Genomic DNA, 20,610 nt, shown 5'->3' with positions numbered 1-20,610 from the left:
CCGGCAAGGGGAACATTGATTGGTGTAGTTGTTTCAACTGAGAAGTACTTTAGCATTGAAAGTATAGCAGTCCTCTTAAGAGGGTTGTACTGCGCCTTTAAGAGTATAGATGTTAGGCCACGAACCACTGTACTTTCCCTTCGAATGTAAAGCAGACCTTCTCTCGTTGCATAGCAGGCCTGTTCTTACTCTGCCATCAAATGTATAGAGGTTTGAGCAGCGTAATTGCACCCTTATACGTCACAAATATGCAATATTTGTGCACTTAGCACTACATACTTGTGTGTCCTAATGTTATTAATGTAAAGTGTTACACTTGAGCACAGTACTGAAGGGCATTCACTGTAGAACTAGAAAATCATATACATTGTGGGGCTTATTTATGTAATAGTGGCGCTGCACTCCGTCACTTGGAAAGGGCAGGAATGCACCGTATTTTAAAGAATGCAACACATTCCTGCCTCTTCCCCCTGTTTTGGCACCCTTTCGGTAGCATAGCGCTAATGCAGGCACCTTTGCACCATGGTGCGAGGGGGCCTCCATTGCATGCATGAAACCTGAGAGGCATATTCCTCTTTCAATGTGTGCTGCAGAATGCAGCGCATGTAGAAAGAAGAAAAAACGAGGAGAAATAAAGACATTTCTTCTCGTGACACCTCACCTGGGGAGGCGTAAGATTTTGGCGCATTCCCAGGTTTACAAGTCCTTGTAAACTTGGAAATGCATCAAATGCCATGGGAGTTGCGTGGGCACACCCACAACACCCATGGAATATCGCCCTTGTGCAGAGTAAGACAACTCCTTACTCCAGATTCTTGAAGCCATTCAAAGCCATGCAAAGTGGCGAGCGTGGCTACATAAATCTGACTCAGAGTCTTGCGCCACGCATGTACCACTTGGCTTGGGGCAAATGTGACACAAGCCTCTCATAAATATGCCCCTGTGTGCCTTAGCCTTATAAAACGATATATACTTCTTAGACAATTGGGGCTACATGTAGGTAAATCAGATTTACCGCTTCATAAATACCGAATTTTACCGATTCGGTATTCATGAATCGGTAAATCTGATGTAGGTATTCATTCGGTAAAAAATACCGAATCGGTATGATTCTGTATTTACCGATTCTGTAATTACAGAATCGGTATTTGCCATTGATTCCTATGGGCCTTGAAGCCCATAGGAATCACTGGCAAATACCGATTCTGTAATTACAGAATCGGTAAAAATACCGAGTTGCCAAGGGGGACAGGGTGTCACTTTGACACCCTGTAGCACCCCAATTTTTGCCTTGTGTGCAATGTGACACAGATACATGCCCTAAGGGCATGTCTGTGTGTCACATGGCATAGGTGTACATGCACAGATGTGCATGTACACTGGAATTCGGTATTTTACCACCCAATTGGATTGGGTGATAAATACCGACTCCAAAAGGGCCTGTGGCACTCTTTGAAGTGCCAGCTACATCTGGAATTACAGAATCTGTATATTTACCGATTCGGTAATTTACCAAATCAGTAATTTTACCGAATCTGTAAATATACCGATTCTGTAATTTTCTGCCCCCTACATAGCAAAACCCAAATACCGGTCGTTAACGGCCGAAATCGGCCGTTACCGACCGGTATTTGGGCTCCTACATCGGGCCCTTGATGAAACCATCCTCACACTATTAAAATGTATTTACTTTGGAAACAAGATTGATTTATGTAAACGGATGTTTTCGCATTGGTATTCATAATGTAGTTCTTCATCCTACTTTTATTTGTGCATTCGAAGTTACTTTACATTTATTGAAATTGCAACGTGAACCTAATGCTGAATTTATGTATTTACATGTGTCATTGAATTGTAGTTGTATGTGCACACGCATATTAAATGTGCACCATTGAGTTAACACGTTAGGTTAACATAACTAAGCTTGTAATTCTTTCTATATATACTGTTTTGCACTTCTGCTTGCATGACTTTTCGCTTGCAGGTACATTCACATGGTTTATTCGCTTGAGAATTGAAATAGAAATATGTTAGCGATAGAAAGTCTGAGAAGACCTTGACAAGGAACATGGAGAGCCAGAGCTTTAACTGACAGACTTTATTCAGTAATGCTGCGATGAGTTACAGGTTACCAAGGACGATGTTGTACCCACAACGGGCTTGAGAGAATGTTCTAATATTGCAGCTCACACCGTGAGAATGGAAGGGACAGTGGAGCCCCTGATGGTGGGATCAATGTGTGTTACCCATGCAATTCTTGTGGTATTAACTAGTGTTCTCACAGGTTGATGTTTCCCACTTTTCTTTGGACTTTGAAAGGTACAGACCTCTATGCTTACTCCTTTAATTCTTTGCTGAGTGTGGCTTCGGCTAACACTTGTTTCCCTGTCTCTAGATGACTTTTGACTCGGCTTCTGAAATGCTGACACCTTCCACACAACCTTCCTGCATATTTCCCAGCTTTTTGAGATCCTTTTAGCCTTATCCATCCTCGCTACTTTTAGACTCCAAATTAGATGCTTCAGACGTTACTCGTGTTTAGGAGAGAAGATGGACGACTCTTCTCTGAGCACCAGATTTTGCTGTTAATTCTTTGTATTGCTGTGACTGAACTTCTTGGTTGGCTTGCACTGATGCGCCTAACTTCTTCAGGAGGTTTGGTTAGTCAGTTGCTGTTCTGTACCTTTACAGCACGTTATTGAGGTTGGTTTACATTAACCTGACTTCTTACTTGTAATAAAACTTATTGACTTTATTTATTGATTGCTGGTCCTTATTGTGTAGCCAAATGGGTCACATTGTTAATTAAATGTATTAGACCACGTGCTGACTCCCATCTGCTCTAAATAGCGTAGAAAGACCCATCAGATAACCAATGGTAAGGGGGCTGGTCCGGAGCTGGATCAAGGTCTTGTTGCCAAGTGCTAGCTCTGTCGGTGTACACCTGCAGCAGCTCTGCTGAGAAGTGGTGGTACTGTCATATGAAAACTAGCCATCCCTGCAGCAAAGTGCAGGCACTGTCCCATCAGAATTAAGGTATCCTCCTGCCAAGTATCAGTACTGCCACACTAGAAGAAAAACACAGCCTCTGCCAAGTGTCAGCCCTGTCCTATTGCAGTTGGGAAACCCTCCTACAACGTGCAAGTACTGTCCCATCAGACGTAAAGCACACCTACTGTTAAGTGCCAGTACTGCATACTAGAAGGAAAGCACTCCATCTGACAAGAGCCAGTCCTGTCCTGTTACAGGTGGGCAACCCTGCTGCAAAGTGCAGGCACTGTCACATCAGAAGTAATGCACACCTGCTGTTAAGTGCCAGTACTGCATACTAGAAGGAAAGCAGTCCATCTGACAAGAGCCAGTCCTGTCCTCTTACAGGTGGGCAACCCTGCTGCAAAGTGCAAGCACTGTCCCATCAGACGTAAAGCACACCTGCTGTTAAGTGTCAGTACTGCATACTAGAAGGAAAGCACTCCATCTGACAAGAGCCAGTCCTGTCCTGTTACAGGTGGGCAACCCTGCTGCAAAGTGCAGGTACTGTCCCATCAGAAGTAAAGCACACCTGCTGTTAAGTGCCAGTACTGCATACTAGAAGGAAAGCAGTCCATCTGACAAGAGCCAGTCCTGTCCTCTTACAGGTGGGCAACCCTGCTGCAAAGTGCAAGCACTGTCCCATCAGACGTAAAGCACACCTGCTGTTAAGTGCCAGTACTGCATACTAGAAGGAAAGCACTCCATCTGACAAGAGCCAGTCCTGTCCTGTTACAGGTGGGCAACCCTGCTGCAAAGTGCAGGCACTGTCACATCAGAAGTAATGCACACCTGCTGTTAAGTGCCAGTACTGCATACTAGAAGGAAAGCAGTCCATCTGACAAGAGCCAGTCCTGTCCTCTTACAGGTGGGCAACCCTGCTGCAAAGTGCAAGCACTGTCCCATCAGACGTAAAGCACACCTGCTGTTAAGTGTCAGTACTGCATACTAGAAGGAAAGCACTCCATCTGACAAGAGCCAGTCCTGTCCTGTTACAGGTGGGCAACCCTGCTGCAAAGTGCAGGTACTGTCCCATCAGAAGTAAAGCACACCTGCTGTTAAGTGCCAGTACTGCATACTAGAAGGAAAGCAGTCCATCTGACAAGAGCCAGTCCTGTCCTCTTACAGGTGGGCAACCCTGCTGCAAAGTGCAAGCACTGTCCCATCAGACGTAAAGCACACCTGCTGTTAAGTGCCAGTACTGCATACTAGAAGGAAAGCACTCCATCTGACAAGAGCCAGTCCTGTCCTGTTACAGGTGGGCAACCCTGCTGCAAAGTGCAGGCACTGTCACATCAGAAGTAATGCACACCTGCTGTTAAGTGCCAGTACTGCATACTAGAAGGAAAGCAGTCCATCTGACAAGAGCCAGTCCTGTCCTCTTACAGGTGGGCAACCCTTCTGCAAAGTGCAAGCACTGTCCCATCAGACGTAAAGCACACCTGCTGTTAAGTGTCAGTACTGCATACTAGAAGGAAAGCACTCCATCTGCGAAAGTGCCAGTCCTGTCCTCTTACAGGTGGGCAACCCTGCTGCAAAGTGCAGGCACTGTCACATCAGAAGTAATGCACACCTGCTGTTAAGTGCCAGTACTGCATACTAGAAGGAAAGCAGTCCATCTGACAAGAGCCAGTCCTGTCCTCTTACAGGTGGGCAACCCTGCTGCAAAGTGCAAGCACTGTCCCATCAGACGTAAAGCACACCTGCTGTTAAGTGTCAGTACTGCATACTAGAAGGAAAGCACTCCATCTGACAAGAGCCAGTCCTGTCCTGTTACAGGTGGGCAACCCTGCTGCAAAGTGCAGGTACTGTCCCATCAGAAGTAAAGCACACCTGCTGTTAAGTGCCAGTACTGCATACTAGAAGGAAAGCAGTCCATCTGACAAGAGCCAGTCCTGTCCTCTTACAGGTGGGCAACCCTGCTGCAAAGTGCAAGCACTGTCCCATCAGACGTAAAGCACACCTGCTGTTAAGTGCCAGTACTGCATACTAGAAGGAAAGCACTCCATCTGACAAGAGCCAGTCCTGTCCTGTTACAGGTGGGCAACCCTGCTGCAAAGTGCAGGCACTGTCACATCAGAAGTAATGCACACCTGCTGTTAAGTGCCAGTACTGCATACTAGAAGGAAAGCAGTCCATCTGACAAGAGCCAGTCCTGTCCTCTTACAGGTGGGCAACCCTGCTGCAAAGTGCAGGTACTGTCCCATCAGAAGTAAAGCACACCTGCTGTTAAGTGCCAGTACTGCATACTAGAAGGAAAGCAGTCCATCTGACAAGAGCCAGTCCTGTCCTGTTACAGGTGGGCAACCCTGCTGCAAAGTGCAGGCACTGTCACATCAGAAGTAATGCACACCTGCTGTTAAGTGCCAGTACTGCATACTAGAAGGAAAGCAGTCCATCTGACAAGAGCCAGTCCTGTCCTCTTACAGGTGGGCAACCCTGCTGCAAAGTGCAAGCACTGTCCCATCAGACGTAAAGCACACCTGCTGTTAAGTGCCAGTACTGCATACTAGAAGGAAAGCACTCCATCTGACAAGAGCCAGTCCTGTCCTGTTACAGGTGGGCAACCCTGCTGCAAAGTGCAGGCACTGTCACATCAGAAGTAATGCACACCTGCTGTTAAGTGCCAGTACTGCATACTAGAAGGAAAGCAGTCCATCTGACAAGAGCCAGTCCTGTCCTCTTACAGGTGGGCAACCCTGCTGCAAAGTGCAAGCACTGTCCCATCAGACGTAAAGCACACCTGCTGTTAAGTGTCAGTACTGCATACTAGAAGGAAAGCACTCCATCTGCGAAAGTGCCAGTCCTGTCCTCTTACAGGTGGGCAACCCTGCTGCAAAGTGCAGGTACTGTCCCATCAGAAGTAAAGCACACCTGCTGTTAAGTGCCAGTACTGCATACTAGAAGGAAAGCACTCCATCTGCCAGATGCTAGTTCTGTCCTGTCCTGTTACAGGTGGGCAGCCCTGCTGTAAAGTGCAAGCACTGTTCCCTCAGAAGTAAAGGCATCCTTCCTGCGGAGTGCCAGTACTCTGCATTGAGACAGTGAAAGTGACGGCGGTACCCGCCTGCCCATTCAACATTTCTCCAATCAATAAATGGTTAATCTTTTCCGGGCAGGCAGGTGAAGACTTCTGCCTTCGCCAAAGTTTGAGTCCCGGAGGCAGATTTTTTCCCCTCGCCGAGTGTCAGTTAATTGCAGTGAGTGAACGGGAGGGGCAGGGCGGCAGCTATGCCACACCTTTGTCGGGACTTGTCTGCAGCAAAGAAAGTGGAACAGGACGGGAGAAGCCAAGATTAAACGCATGAGCAAGTGAACATTCTTGAAGGATAACTCAGCTGCAACACACCTCTGGGGGAACGTGACCAAAAAGTGTAGGAGGGCATTTTCTCTTATAAGAAGGACACACTTTGGGCGCAGAAGATTTTGGCCAGCTCCGCGTCCAGTCCGCTACTTCAACACCCAAGGTAAGTGCCTCGGAGCGGTAGGTGTCCTGCCAGCCTCCCTGGGCAAGGACTTCCTGCAGCCCCGGCGGGCGCGCGCCTTGGACGTGACCTGCGCAGGGCGGCAATTAGCCCTCTTTAGGGGACTTTATGGGATTTGAGGCTTCGTTTAGCATCACAGCCGCTTGTAAAGGTGACCTCTGGCGAGGAGGGCGAGTGAAAGTGCTGGAACTGTATAAAGCATGGAAGAGGCGCTACTAAAAAAGTTACGCGTGGATACTAATAACTGAGAGGGGGAATACAGGTGCTGCATGGGGTCTCTGTTCTGCACGCGTCTTCCCACTAGGTTCAGCTTTAATTCGTCCTAAATCGATAAACATTAGTTCCAATCAGATGGTCAATCAATCAGTCAGTCAATACTTTATTGTTCAAGTTAGTTAAAACCATAACAATGTCATGAGACAAATTTAGTTCCAATCAGATGGATTGTAGGAACACCTGCTTTACAGCACGAAAAAGCCTGGCGGTTATGGCATCGGGTGTATATAAATAAAGACATTAACTCGCCACCACTCATTACCTTGCGGTTTTGAAAGTCCACTAATGTGTGTTTAATATTCATTGCTCCCCAGTTTCGATGAAATATTCATTTTTGTAAAGTTTGAATCTACCACCTGTGCAGCCCCGGGCGCTGCTCGCGGAGGGAGTGCGCTGGAACAGATTCATTGCACCGAGTCCGGGAATCTCTGATGGCAGTCACAGTGGCGACAGAGAGGGGGCGCTGCCGTGGGCGCCCCATCTTAGTGATGTGCACTTGTGCGAGCAGGCGCACTTAACGCCGCAGCAGCAGCACAATCTGCCTAGTGGCCAATGCACTCATTCTGGAACCAGGACGTCCGAGGTCTAATGTTGACTGTTCTTACCCGCCAACACTGTGTGATCTTGGGCAAACCACCCCAGCTCCCTGCACCCCAGACTTCCATTCTCAACTATTGAAAACTCAGGAGAGCACGATAAGTCCCGGACATTATACGTCCATTTAGAATGGTTGTCTAACAAACACGTGTACGCTGGGTTAGCATAGCAGGAATTGCAGAACGTTAAACTCCTGCGCAAAGCATCTTTCTCGGAGCTGAGGTATCTGTTTATGGTATCCTCCACAGCAGGATTGTCACCCCAGTGAGGCCAGATGTCTCTTGCTGGACTGTTCCCAAGAGGCACAGGGTGAAGACTGATTTGCATATGGCCATGTCTGAACTGGAGTGGTCTGGTGAGCAAAATAACGATGGATTAAACCCAGATCTGTGACTGGGGGTGAATGTTCTGCCATTGTGCAACATTCCGTCCACCAATTGTTGTTTTTGCAGATGTCTCTTGCTGCCATAGTCCCTGCAAATTAAGGGGGTGCTTTTTTGTGAAGCGTGAAAGACCAGAGTGCCATTTTTCTGGGGACTGCGTGCTCTGTGAACTATCCTATATGAGAGCACAATGGCATAAAATGTTCACTTGGGACAGCCTTGACTAAAAAGGTCAGTTCATCTCCCCTTCATTTGTCCGAGGATGATGTATTCGGTTCCGTTGAGGTATACAATGGTAACACTTGTTATACATAGCGCTATGAAAGACAATAGCAAGCGCTGTTATAAGAAATGAGTAATCGATAACGATCTTTTGAACCCCCACACACTGTCATCGTGTTCATCTGACCCCTGTCTCCTGGGAATAAAATACGTCAAAGCGCTGAGTCTGCCAGCCCAGGCTGCTTTGTACAGGAGCCAAGGGGGAATTGTTGACTTGGAATGAAAGGACGTGTAGCGCCTTGAATCCTAGGTTGAGTGGCAGGGTTCGAGATACCCAGGGGCCAGCTGTTTCTCCAGGATGCCTTAACCGTTTCTTGAGTGCATTCAGCTTGGGTGCTGTCTCAGCCTCCTGTGTATTTCAGCTCACTGAGACATCCTGGCCTCTGAGTCATTCTGTTCAAACTATGATAAATACATGCACTTCACTGTGCTGCACAGCGCACTGAAGTATCTTTCAAGGCGCACTGCGGTCACAGCTGTTAGAAGGGAGAAACCCCGTGGTGTGGGAAGGTTTTGCTATAAACAGATCCCTTCTCTCTCTTGTTCAGAATTTATTTCGATTTTTGAGCACACACCTGTGTTACAACTGCATGGATAAATATTTGTGTGACCTTTTTTGTTTATTTGCATTGCAGTATATGCATTGTACATCTGGGGAAGTTGCATTAATACGGCCAAATATTTTATATAAAAGTAAAGTATCTCAGGGTGTCCCTATATTGCCTCGGGGATCTAAGTATAGTGTGAAGGTCACGGGTTCAAATACGGTTGGCGCGGCTTAGCATTTCATCTTTCCAAACATGATAACATGAGTACGCTGAATTGGGTAATAGTGATTTCTGTTACACCAAACCCTTTGGGGTTCAGATTATAACGTCTTAGGGACCTGCCCGTTGTAAATAATATATCTATTCACTATAATGTAAGGTAGTCCTCCGCAGAGCCTGAATATGTTTTCCAAATGATGATAGATGTACAGAAATTGTGAGATTGGTAATCTAGAAGTGTGCCCAACACCCGCCGGGGTGGGACCATGCCTCGCCCACACACAGAATGTGTGGCCACACTGCAAGAGAAATTAAAAACATGATATGAGAGATGAATTATAAATAAATGGTGCAGTGGTCAGGGCCCTGGAATGGTGTTATTATTGATGTTATGGTGATGTCAGTTCTCTAACCCTTGCATCCTGCGTCAGCTTCTGCTCGGCTCGGTAGGCGGGGCGCACTAGACCACTGTTTCACAGTTGTGTACCCTGAATATCGAGCCGTGCAAATGTCGAGGACAAAACATCGAAAGGTTAGCATAGATTTTCGACACCTAACTTCACATATATGTACCATGGTGATATATACATCTTCAAGGTATGTATAAGTGGAGTTAGGCATGTTAAATCCATAATTTTCTATAGGCACATTATCTGTCTTTACTTTGTTCCTCAATAGTTTGTCGTTGATATTCTTGTTTGGCTATGTTCTTGTGCTCATATTCAGTGGCACAGGCTTTCATGCTCCTGTTACGTTCCCTCTTGTCCTCAGCGGAACTAAGCTTCTGTGGCAATTCTGTGTTTGCCGGTTCTTTGGGTCCAGAGTGCTTGGTGTTGAATAGAGGAACTATTTCTAGTTTTAGGTTGACAGAAACAGTGGGCCTTATTTATGAAGGCCTTGCTCCACCGGTGCGTCACTTTTTCCCATTTTAAAAGTGACGCATCGGTGGCGCAAAGCCTTCATAAATAAGGCCCAGTATTTCCCTAGTCAGGGTGTGGATTAAATGTTTCCAGGCCAGGCATGGCTACACCAGCTTCCGTTAAGTGTATGAAGTAGAGCATGGTGGAAGTGTTGCATACATAGAATGTGATTTTGTGGTGATGTTGACAATGGTTGCAGCCATCTTGTGTGATGCTGTCTATGACCATGTTTAGCTTCCTTTTCAGGAGAATAGGCCACGTTACAACGCGTGCGTTTTCAACGTATGCCATTACAACGCGGTCATTACAACTACCGCGTTGTTACGCAGTATACCATTACAACGCAAGTCACTACAACAACTTACTGTAGGGGGGTCCTGGATTTTGGAATAGTATAATTTACTATTCCAACTCCAGTCTGTGCAACAGTAGCGAAGGTGTTTGATTAAAACATTTCAGAACAATGAGCCCACAAAGGTGGTGGGTCTATTTATGAACACGGTAGGGAGAAAAGGGAGCCGTGCAACATTGCAATTGGGCTCCAGAGGCCTGCTGTCACCCTTAAATCTTTCAGTGGTAAAGGGCTTTGGCCATTTTAACACGTCCAGGTGTAATTAACGGTTATATCTGGATACAAAACAAACAAGTGCACAGATATGAAAGGACCCTCTATATCACATTGCATGCCGGGATCGATGAAATAAAATGCTATACTAAGAATGTGATGGTTGAAAACGGATCGTTTGAGTGGGGGTATACAAATCCCCACGAGCTGTAATACATGTAGAATATGTTGTTGCTATGTCAATTTGTATAGCGCAGTAGTCACCTGAGAGAGTATCCAGGTGCTAACTACTAAGACTTTCACTTGGCATCTCAGATAGCGCAGTCCACTCTGTTCATTGGATCTACTAAGTTTTGTAAACCTCTTTACAAGTAAATTCAAACGTGAACAAAATGTAATTTAGGTGTTGTTGGGGTTGAAACGCAGCGCCTCGAAGAGAAACCAAGCTCTTCCTGCGCTGGGAGTCCCGGTAAAGAGGGGTCTGTACCACTGTAGCAGGGGCGTCCCCGGAATCACACATGGCATCAACAATTATAGCTCATAATTTAGAGTGAGAGAAGTACGTTTCCTTTCTCCGAGTATTGAGTGAACACGTCTTCGAGTTGTTTTCCGCCCTCTGTGCATCTGCGGCACGTACGTGACGCAGATGATGAGGCAACGCAGTGACGCATCTTCCCCCAGTGGCCGCCCCGTGTGAAATGTACCTGCCACCGCCGTGCAAAATACTGCAGCCTCAAGTCTGGATCTGCGGGCCCGGCTCTTGTTTACTGACGCCGAGGCTCCTTGGCAGCGGTGCCAGGCTCGGGGAGAGGCTAATCTTACACCTAAGCCCTATTCTCAATGCTGGCATGATGGGAAGCTGGCCCTGGGCCTGGCGGGATAAACCCTGCCCGGAGGGCGATGCTTCACTGAAGGGCGGGGCGTCGGAATGGGCGCTGCTCAGAGTCCTGCCAGTCAAGGCCTATTCAGCACAGAAGGAGGCTGTCTGGGGCACATGCACTCTTTAATGCCAGTGTGCCCAGAGGATGCCCTGCGTGTGGCTGCTGCCAACACTACAGGCGCAAAGGTGTGTGAGGAACGACATGCCCTCTGGCGGTGTTAATAACTGTGCCACTTTGCGAAGGTGCAAAGTTTGTCATTTTCACACAGCAGCTTTGTTCACTGGTAACATTTTCTGGAGAAATACTTTTTGCAAGACAAAAATCCAGCAAAACAATTTTGTTGCCAGAACATTCTCCTGTGAAAATACATTTTGCAGATTTTTCCCCTGTATAAGCAACTTTAATCTATATTTTAGTGCAGCCAACGACCATATAAAAGAAAGCAGCACAAGCTCCTGCCTCATAGTCCAGTTTCCGGTTTCCCCTTTGCAAGTTCTCTTATGCAGGGGAAATAAATATTACCAGCAAGTAACCAGGCATTATCCCTTCCGCCCGTCTGTCCTCATCCCAGTCATTACTTGTGAGTATACCAAAGCCATAACAGGCCTTCAAAATATAAGAAACAAGAAGAAATTGCTATATCTGAACAACCTTTTACGGTGCAAGTCCAGACCTTAGGAAGACAAAACAGAATTCAAAACCCTTCACCCAAATTACACCCCTCTGGTTTCAATTGACCAATTCCGAAGTGGCCCACATAGCCACTCTACATATTTCATTCAGTGGCACTCCAGGATCTTCAGCCCTGAAGGTAACCACCTCTGAGTAGATCTTCCCTGGATTCCCAAACAGGAACTATAGGTCTGTTTACTAGTCTAGGCAATGCTAAATCTTTTTAGAAGTCTTACAACTAACTCGTCGTCTTTGCGAAAACCTCCCCATGGTTCTCTGAAGGCTTTAATGGTATCCCATGGAGATCTTACAGTGAATGCTGCCAAATTCTTATTGAATGTATCCAACAGGAACTGGAGTACAGAAGAGATGCTGCAGGACAAAGAAGAAAGAGACAGAAAGTTACGCCATCTTTGAAATGCAGAGTAAAATCGTACAGTGGTCGTACACCTCGCGCCCTGGTGCACTTGAGCCAAATGCTCCAGAATCCCCCTCTTTTTTTAACTCTGTCATCTCAATCTCCAAACCGACAGAGAAAGGTTTGATAGAGAGAGGCACTCCAGAGTGTGCAGAGGGCAAGGGGAGAGGGGAGTTTCCCAGTGAGGAGCTATCACCATCTCCTTCACTAGAGGAAACTAAAGGTGGCGAGCCAGAAAGGGAGCACCGCTATCACTTCTGCTGCCTCCTCCCGAAGTTTAAAAAGCACCTGAGGGACAAGAGGAAAGTAGGAAATGCATAGAGGAGCTGAGAGGCCATGGTAGAGAAAGGACATCCGCTCCCACAGATCCTGGTGTCGGAAAGCGTGAGAAGTGCTTCGGTAGGTGAGTGTCTTCTGGGAGGCAAACAGGTCTATGGGAGATGTGCCAAACGTAGGCATTTTAGTGAGCACCCCAGTGTGGAGAAATATAGATGTTGAGAAGAGAGGAATATTGTGCTTTGGTGATCTGGCGCTGTATTTTCCTTCCTTCTGATGTACATTGCCTTTCTAGATAGTAGATGACCTTGTACCAGGTCTCTGCCTCTGACCAATCAGTTTGGGAGAACCAGATTTAATTCTTATTGCTTGTTTACATAAAACTCATATCTTTACTCTCTGTCTTGATTAGTACATGTTGGCTGTAAATGAGTTCCTGAAAATGCAACGCAGATCTCTAAAGAGCTGATATCATTTTCCAGTTGAGTACTTGAGATCTGTTCCCGGATTGTCCATCTTCCCAAAACCATTCTTGATAGACATGTTGCTCCCCAACCTCGCTTGCTGCCATCTGTCATTATTACCCCGCAGAGGATTGATGTAACAGGAGGACATTACTGAGAGAGTGTGGTAGTAACCACCATTATAATTGCTGAGCATTTTAAAACGTTACAGAATTTTTAGACCCCAGTCCATCTAAGCAGGTTTCCAGCGCTTTCACAGCCTAAGATGAAGCCTGGCCTAGGGTACTAGGGACACACACAAGGTCATATGTCCCTGTACCTTCAGCCAAAGACGTGCGGGAGCTTCCTTAAGACATACACGTGTCTCCCTTAACCGCTGGGTTCTTCCCTCTAGAAAATAAACCTTCTCTCTCGTGGTGTTGAATAGTGCTCCAATGAAACTAATTTCCTGTTGAGATGTCAGTGTGTACTTCTTGTAGTTTATCAGTAACTTATGATGTTCCAGAAAACTTTTTCATGCTCTCCATCCTTTCTGATTCTGGACCATTTCCATGGTTCTTTGAAAAACATGATCCTCTTTCCCACTGGATACTGTTTGCCATTTCATTGATTGTCAGGGTTACTGGTTCTTGGCTTCAGGAGGGCTCATGCTCTTCGGTTCATTCTGATTTCTATATCCCAAACCTTTGCTCTTCTTGGGGTAAGAATGGGATCAGTTAAATCTTCTTGAAGGTTATCGTAATAATGGTTTAGAATAAGAAGAAGCAGAAGAACCGGCACCTGGAGACTGACAGAAAGAGAAGGAATGTTTATTTTCCTTAAAGGACTTATGCAGCCTTTCTTCGAGGTTAGCCCCAGACGGTTTAGTACCCCCAAAGACCAACCTTGGAGCCTTAGATTTCTGTGCTGAATCTTTATACCATTCATGTAAAAAAAGATCCCTTTTAGCTGCTATAATGACTCCCTCTGGGTAATAACAGCAGCCTCACCACTTCAAAAGAAATGTCTGAAAGGGATTCAATGTATTTTTTTATTGATTCTAAAGGAGAGGAACATTCTACTCCCTCCGTGAATGGGTCCGCTAAGTCTGGTACATGCTACATAAATTCCAGTTCGCATGGCGAGGTAGGATCCCGAATAACATTTATCGTGAGCCAAATCAATCTTTTAATCTGCCAAGGTTTTTTAGAACACTTTCCTCAGCTGCACAAGTACGACCCACCAAGCTCGCCAGCAGGTGGTCCACAGCGGCAGAATCTGGCATATTCATGTCCATTTGTTCCAGACTGTATCATTTGGTCATAGACCGCGAAATGGAGATCTTGGCAGGGTCCTTCCATTCTCTGAATACCGCATCAGACACATGTGCATGTATGGAACAATCCAAGGAAGTTCTCTTCTGGATTTGTCTATGAACAAGATTGGCTGAAGAACTAGTAACGTCTTCCACAGGGAAACCGCATTTACTCCTTATTCTCCCCAAAATGTCAGGTTAAAGTTGTTTGGCTGTGTATTTGCCTCTCTGGTCAGAAGGCACATGCTCCAGAGTATCCTCTTCAGAATTTGACACAGAGGAATCAGATGTAAAATTGCCCATTGCGGTAGATGAGGGAGGAGCCTACAGTTCTTATATTGCCTCCATTTTTGTAAAAGTTATAGAGCTTTCAAGGTTTGGATCTGTCATCTCACTCTTGGATTTCTTACAGTGAGGGTGGGAGTTACTAGAAGAAGAAGGGAAGAGGAATCCACACATTTCCTCCTAGCTGCACGTTTACCCATTTCCAGAATATGCAACTCACAGCAACCACAGGCCCTCTGACCGACAGTGCAGAGATTTGTTACCTACAGCTGCCTTATGTCAATTTTCCTCATGCATATTCATTATGGATATCTAGCAAACCGGACTGGGTTGTGCTTTATGGTTGCTTGATGAATAACGTAAGCACAAGATGATCCTAAGAGACTGGGGGGCAGAATACATTGAACATTCTTTCTACACAAAAAGGAGAATATGCACATAGCAGGAGAAGGAAAAAGCAACACACAAAAAATGAACTAAAGGAAAGACGATAGTATTGATGAATTAAAAATAAAACTTGAGACCATGTCCAATCTGTGGCCTAAAAAAGTCCTTGAAGACGCAGGATAGAAAAACTTGATGGTCACCTTCTGTGTTTCTATAAGTTTTAGTAAAATCTCGTAATTGGGCGCAAGTCATACATTGGGATTGTCTATTATAAAGATCACAAGACAAAAGTATATTAGAAAGGGAGAGATAATCAAATTAGACCCCGCATTAACACACCACTTGCCATGTTTGCCAAACATTTATTGAACTTCTGCACTGGGCAGTCAAATGTAATTTGGAAAAAATGAAAAGTGGAGTTAATTGGTGACCAAAAGATGAATCGACTGACCAAAAAGTCAGTCGTGATTTTTGGTTAATTTTCGTGCTCCAGCTACTGTGAGAACGGGAAACATCCTTTACCACGCGGATTTTACTCCGCAAGGCTTTAACAACACGTCCATTACAACGCAAGTTGTAACCACGACTTGCGCTGGAGGGCGCTAGAGGATTAAGAATAGTATATTTACTATTCCAACACCTTCCCTAGTGTCCACGGGGACTGGTGTTAGAATGGTAAATTATACTATTCTCAATCCGCGCCCCCAACGCAAGTCGTGGTAACGACTTGCGTTGTAAGGGACGCGTTGTTAAAGCACGCGTTGTGACGGTACGCGTCGTACCGTCATACATCCGTGAGAACACATTGCTAGCACATTGAAATAACTACAGAGTGGTGTTTTCCCTTTTTCATTCAAAAATTGAAGTTGTACCTATCTAGGTAAGACACTTGCACAAATAACAGAGTGGGTATACTAAGTCACAACAGGCCACCATTTCACGTACATCCCAATACTGTACAGCCGGGATGGCTTTGTGCACCCTCAAAGAGAGCTTTTCCATCACTGCGTTTGTCTCCACTGGATGTTTAACTCACAGCATTAAACACAGAATAGATTTTAATGTATAGACTGCAGAGCTTCGAGCTTTGCTCAGGACAGGAGCATCTGAACTTGTCTGTGAGTTTGCTGTGAGTGTTTGACAGAACTACTCCTACCCGGTGTACAGCCATCTTCCATATCTACTCACCGATGCTACGTGGTCAGGTCAATGTCTTCAAGTTGGGTTTACCCATTTTAGGATTTTATGTGGAAAACATAGTTTGAAACAACACAAAGTGTGAAAAGGCAGATTCAGAAAGACACACTCCCTAGATATCGACCAACCCTCCCAAAATTGCGATCTGATTTACATTTCTAAACTTAAACAATCTCAGTTGCTATCTACAGTACATTAATGATACACTTCTATAAAGCCATTCCAAGGTCATATGGGGTCAAGAGCTTAATATTAGATCCACATGCATGTCAACATGTTTCCGGGCACATATTTATGTATGCTAGCTATGTTTCTGCAGTGTGTTAATTAAGTCTGTTTTCACGTCATCGTTAATAATCCAATCATGGGTGTGCTCTTCGATCCTAACTATGGGGGTGCTGCAGTCTTAAAATCTTAACATAATTCTCTTTAAACTAAGGATATCCATGATACTGCCAGGGATGCTGAGTCCAAACCAGATTTTCTGGATAACCACATGAAATAAACCGGATTTAGATTCTGTGGATCTAAATGGAGCTCGGTTACGTGCTCTGTGGGAATCTCCTGGTTCCTGGCCTCTCAAACCTATGTTGGGCACACGAGCTTTAAACATTTTTATGACGAGTGGCGAATAATGAAATTATCGGGGCTCTAGACTGCATGCAGGCCCTGTATTTCATTGCCACCACATTCATCCATCTGTTCATCCAACCTTACTCTCTCATTAACGTGAAGGTTAGAAAAGTCATTAACAGGGGCTTTTTGGATTTCATTCTCTCTGGCTGCTGTAGCGGAGGCATCAACAGAGCTGATTATCGATTATCACCGAAACAGGACTAATATTACATTTTAAAGGCTCTTTTAATGTTATATTACCCCATGGTCAAGCTGTGGTGACAACAAGTTGAAGTGTGCCAGGGTCTACAAAAAGCTGAGCTCTACATTAAAGAGGAAGGTTGCAGGATTCAACCCTGTCTCTGCTGACTCAAAGATTCATCCTTCAGAGGCGTATTGTGGTAAATAAATAAATAATACCCTATTTTTGACTAGACTTATAGCATAACAGATAGCTCAATAAAATAAGAGTCAAGATTCGAGGTAGTAGGAGTTTCTGCAGGTTTATTACAGCATAAGGACAGGATCAGGACAACCTGCATGGGAATAGGATAATAAGGCCCGGCAGCTGCCGGGGCTGGGTCTGGGATGAGCGCGCTAACATTCAATAACAAAACATTGACTTATATACATAGCGCAAACACATAGCATTACATTGCAGTAGGCGTAGCAGTGGGTGGAGCAGAAGGCGTAACGCGTAGCAGTCGCGAGAGATAACAGTAAAAAGAGGTGTAACTGGGAGTATACATAGACATGTGGTGCAAACGTAACAGAATATGTCATGAATGGGCGGAAATTCTGGAGGGGGCTACCTAAGGAGCCGGGACCTCTAACCTAATGGTGCGCGAAAACTGGCAATGACGTATTACTAGGAGAAGCTGGGGGCTATGAACTCTGTGCTAGGAGCAGAGACTAGAGTCTGAAGGGTCGGAGCGACATGTACCTAAACCCTATCTGGTATCTGATGTTTAGGGAACATGTTGATATAAACTAGAAGTCATGAGGGGAAAAGCTAACTTGATTCTAGGACTGGACCATGCATTATTCTACATGTAGTGCGTGATGAAGAATATTAAATGACCATTAAATACAGTATTTCTCTAACATGGAGACGAGAAGGCTAGACAATGACGGAAACTATTGATGCAGTTCAGTAGCTTAGGAATGCAGAAGAGGAGGACTGAACTGATAACTGGAACTATAACATACTTTTGGCAGACTAAGAGGCAGAGCCAAGCTGCACCGGGCACTGCGAGGCAGGAAGTAAGTGAAGGGTCGAGGATACAGGTGGGGGCTGTATCGCTCCTTAGCGAGGCTTTCAGGAGACAGGAGCTGAATCTGTGGTCCGGGCCCTTTTGAGGCCTGGAAACGGGGATTTTATAATGAAATAACGTGCACACTGAGAAACGTGGCAACATTACTTTACATAGGCCTGATATTCGTAGTATTCACGAGAACTGGAAAATGGCATACTAGAGGTGGACACAACTGTAATTGCGTCATTAATCAGGCATGGGGAATAACATATGCATATTGGTCATGCACACATAACATATGATGGATGAAGCGTAGGGACACAGAACATGGCAAAATTTACTTTTCCACATTCCCTCCTTGTCACTACGTTTCCATCAGGAAACATCAATTTTCATGATACCATCTATCATTTCATACAGTACCATTTGCTCGTCTCGAATTGTCTTGGAACGGGATTTAGAACGGGGCTTGGGACTAGGAATACAAGAGGTAGCACACATGCTGCAAATCGCAGGGCCACATTGTATACAGAGGCAGCAGCTAAATATAATCGCTACTGCAATACCTAAAAAGGACAGGACTTTCCATCCCCATGCGGAAATTACATTCCAGAACCAACCGGACCATGTCCAGGTGCCTGGATCTTGATGTAACAGATGGGCAATTTTATGGAGTCTGGTTATAGCTGAATAAACAGACGGCGCGTTATTTGGAATGAAAATGCAGCAACTAGATCCGATGACTCTACAGGCCCCGCCCCTATCGGCCAGTATGACGTCAAGGACGAGACGATTTTGCAAAACGACAAATCTCATAGCAGATTGTTCTTCGGTTAGGTTACCTAGAGCAGAGGCAGTCTCATCTACTACTGCTTCAAGGGTTCTTGTTAGCCTACGGATTAGCTTACTGTTTACAACTGTGCCTAAATAAGGGAACACACCTTTATCAATATCAATGAATTGCTCTGCAGCAGTTTCAGTATAATCGACAATCGGGAGATTTCTCTTGTGTCTGGTATGTACTAGGAAGGAATTCCTATAATAGTCAGGTGGGGCTAGGAAAACAGGTGGCAGTAGGAAGGCAATGTAACAGGTTCCCTCCCAATCGAGGGGCAGACGGACATATGCAGTTTGACCACAAATAAAATAAGAATGACGTGAAGCTTTGAAAATAGATTTCCCACTGTCACTATACTTGATAACAGTAGTACATTCACTATGACCTACATGTACGGAACCATAACTACGGACACATAATTCGCCTTTGACAGGTAGTACTGAAATAGCAGGTAAGTCTGGAGTAGTATCAGACTGAACATTCAGGACCATGAAATTCGACGAATAATTACCTAAATTATATACTTCATTTTCTAGATCTAAACCTGTTCTGTGGGGGAGACCTTGCTTGTCTGGAAAACATGTACTGTTAAGAAAAGACATATCTGTTGAGGATGACGTTAACGTGGACCATGCTCCACACGAACCATTGTGTGAGAATGGATAAGGAAAAAGTGGCAGAACTCCCTTCGGTGTCTGGAAAGGGGGGAGTCGACCACACACCCAACAATTAGTGGCATTGCTGGTCTGGTGTGAGTAATGTAACATACGGATAAATGAGTTGTTGCGCATAGCGAGGCGGTATGAGAGTTCATGAGGAGGCAGATCACTAAACGTGTGCTCTACTGTAGCATTAGCAGACATATTTACATGAGGAACTGGAAAACACAGGAAAAGTGCGTAGCTGGTGCAGGAAATCATTATGCTGAGAAATAATACGAAACTCAGAAAAACGATACATTTGATTGAACTTTGACTGACTCTCTCACTATGGGGGTCTATTTTATACATGTCAGAAACAATTTAACCGTTTCACCTAGGGGAGGACTTATACAATCAAACTGACTGACTTATTTTACTAGACCTGAGCTTCAACTTATACTCCTGCTGCGGAGTTTTCTCTAACAAGGGAGGGGTTGTAATAATGTCTTGTGCGGGACAGTCCTTAAGAGCAATATTTTGGCAGTCCTTTGAATCCTGGAAATCCTTGGAAATGTTTTTGGAGACTGATTTCAATGGATTGAAAAGTTTTACATGAGAAAGGTGGACCCACCCCTTCCTGCCTTCCAACTTGACGGCAGTACGGGTGGTCAAGAGGACCTGGCGTGGCTCTTTCCAACGTGGTTCCAGCGGACTTGATCTGTCGAAATTTCTGATCATCACAAGGGAGCCTGGAACGATCTCGTGCGGTGCCACCTCGGTATTGTCTGGAAATGCGGCGGCAACCTGTGAACGACATGAGTTGAGGGCAGACATCAAGGAAGCTAGGTAATCTGTCAGCATATTACATGAAACATCGGTAATACTTCGGGGTCTAGGAGTACCCCACATGTTAGGGGGGCGGCCGAATACGACCTCGTACGGGGACAGACCTGATCTGGAATGTGCGACCATGCGCATATAAAATAAAGCGACTGGCAGAGCTATTAACCAGTCCACACCTTTGTCCTTACAGACTTTTGCAATGCGGATTTTTAGAGTCTGATTATGCCTTTCGACTAGT

At 45.3% G+C, this 20,610-nt stretch overlaps 1 protein-coding gene across 2 annotated transcripts in view; it reads left to right on the top strand.

The window, feature by feature from the left end:
* Window positions 1-6,277: 6,277 nt before the first annotated feature.
* Window positions 6,278-20,610, top strand: part of COL17A1 (collagen type XVII alpha 1 chain) — a 190,645-nt gene continuing 176,312 nt past the window's right edge. Inside the window, exon 1 of one of the 2 annotated variants that reach the window (XM_078643723.1) lies at window positions 6,278-6,497. The gene's annotated coding sequence lies outside the window, so the exon portion shown is untranslated. The remainder of the gene's footprint in view (window positions 6,498-20,610) is intronic. The other variant, XM_078643724.1, reaches the window with a different exon arrangement.

The sequence above is a fragment of the Lissotriton helveticus genome, chromosome 5_1 (genome assembly GCF_964261635.1).
Source record: "Lissotriton helveticus chromosome 5_1, aLisHel1.1, whole genome shotgun sequence".
In the NCBI taxonomy this organism is placed as follows: Eukaryota; Metazoa; Chordata; class Amphibia; order Caudata; family Salamandridae; genus Lissotriton; species Lissotriton helveticus.
The sequence above is the reverse complement of the archived record's forward strand: the minus strand, read 5'-3'. Positions and strand labels throughout refer to the sequence as shown.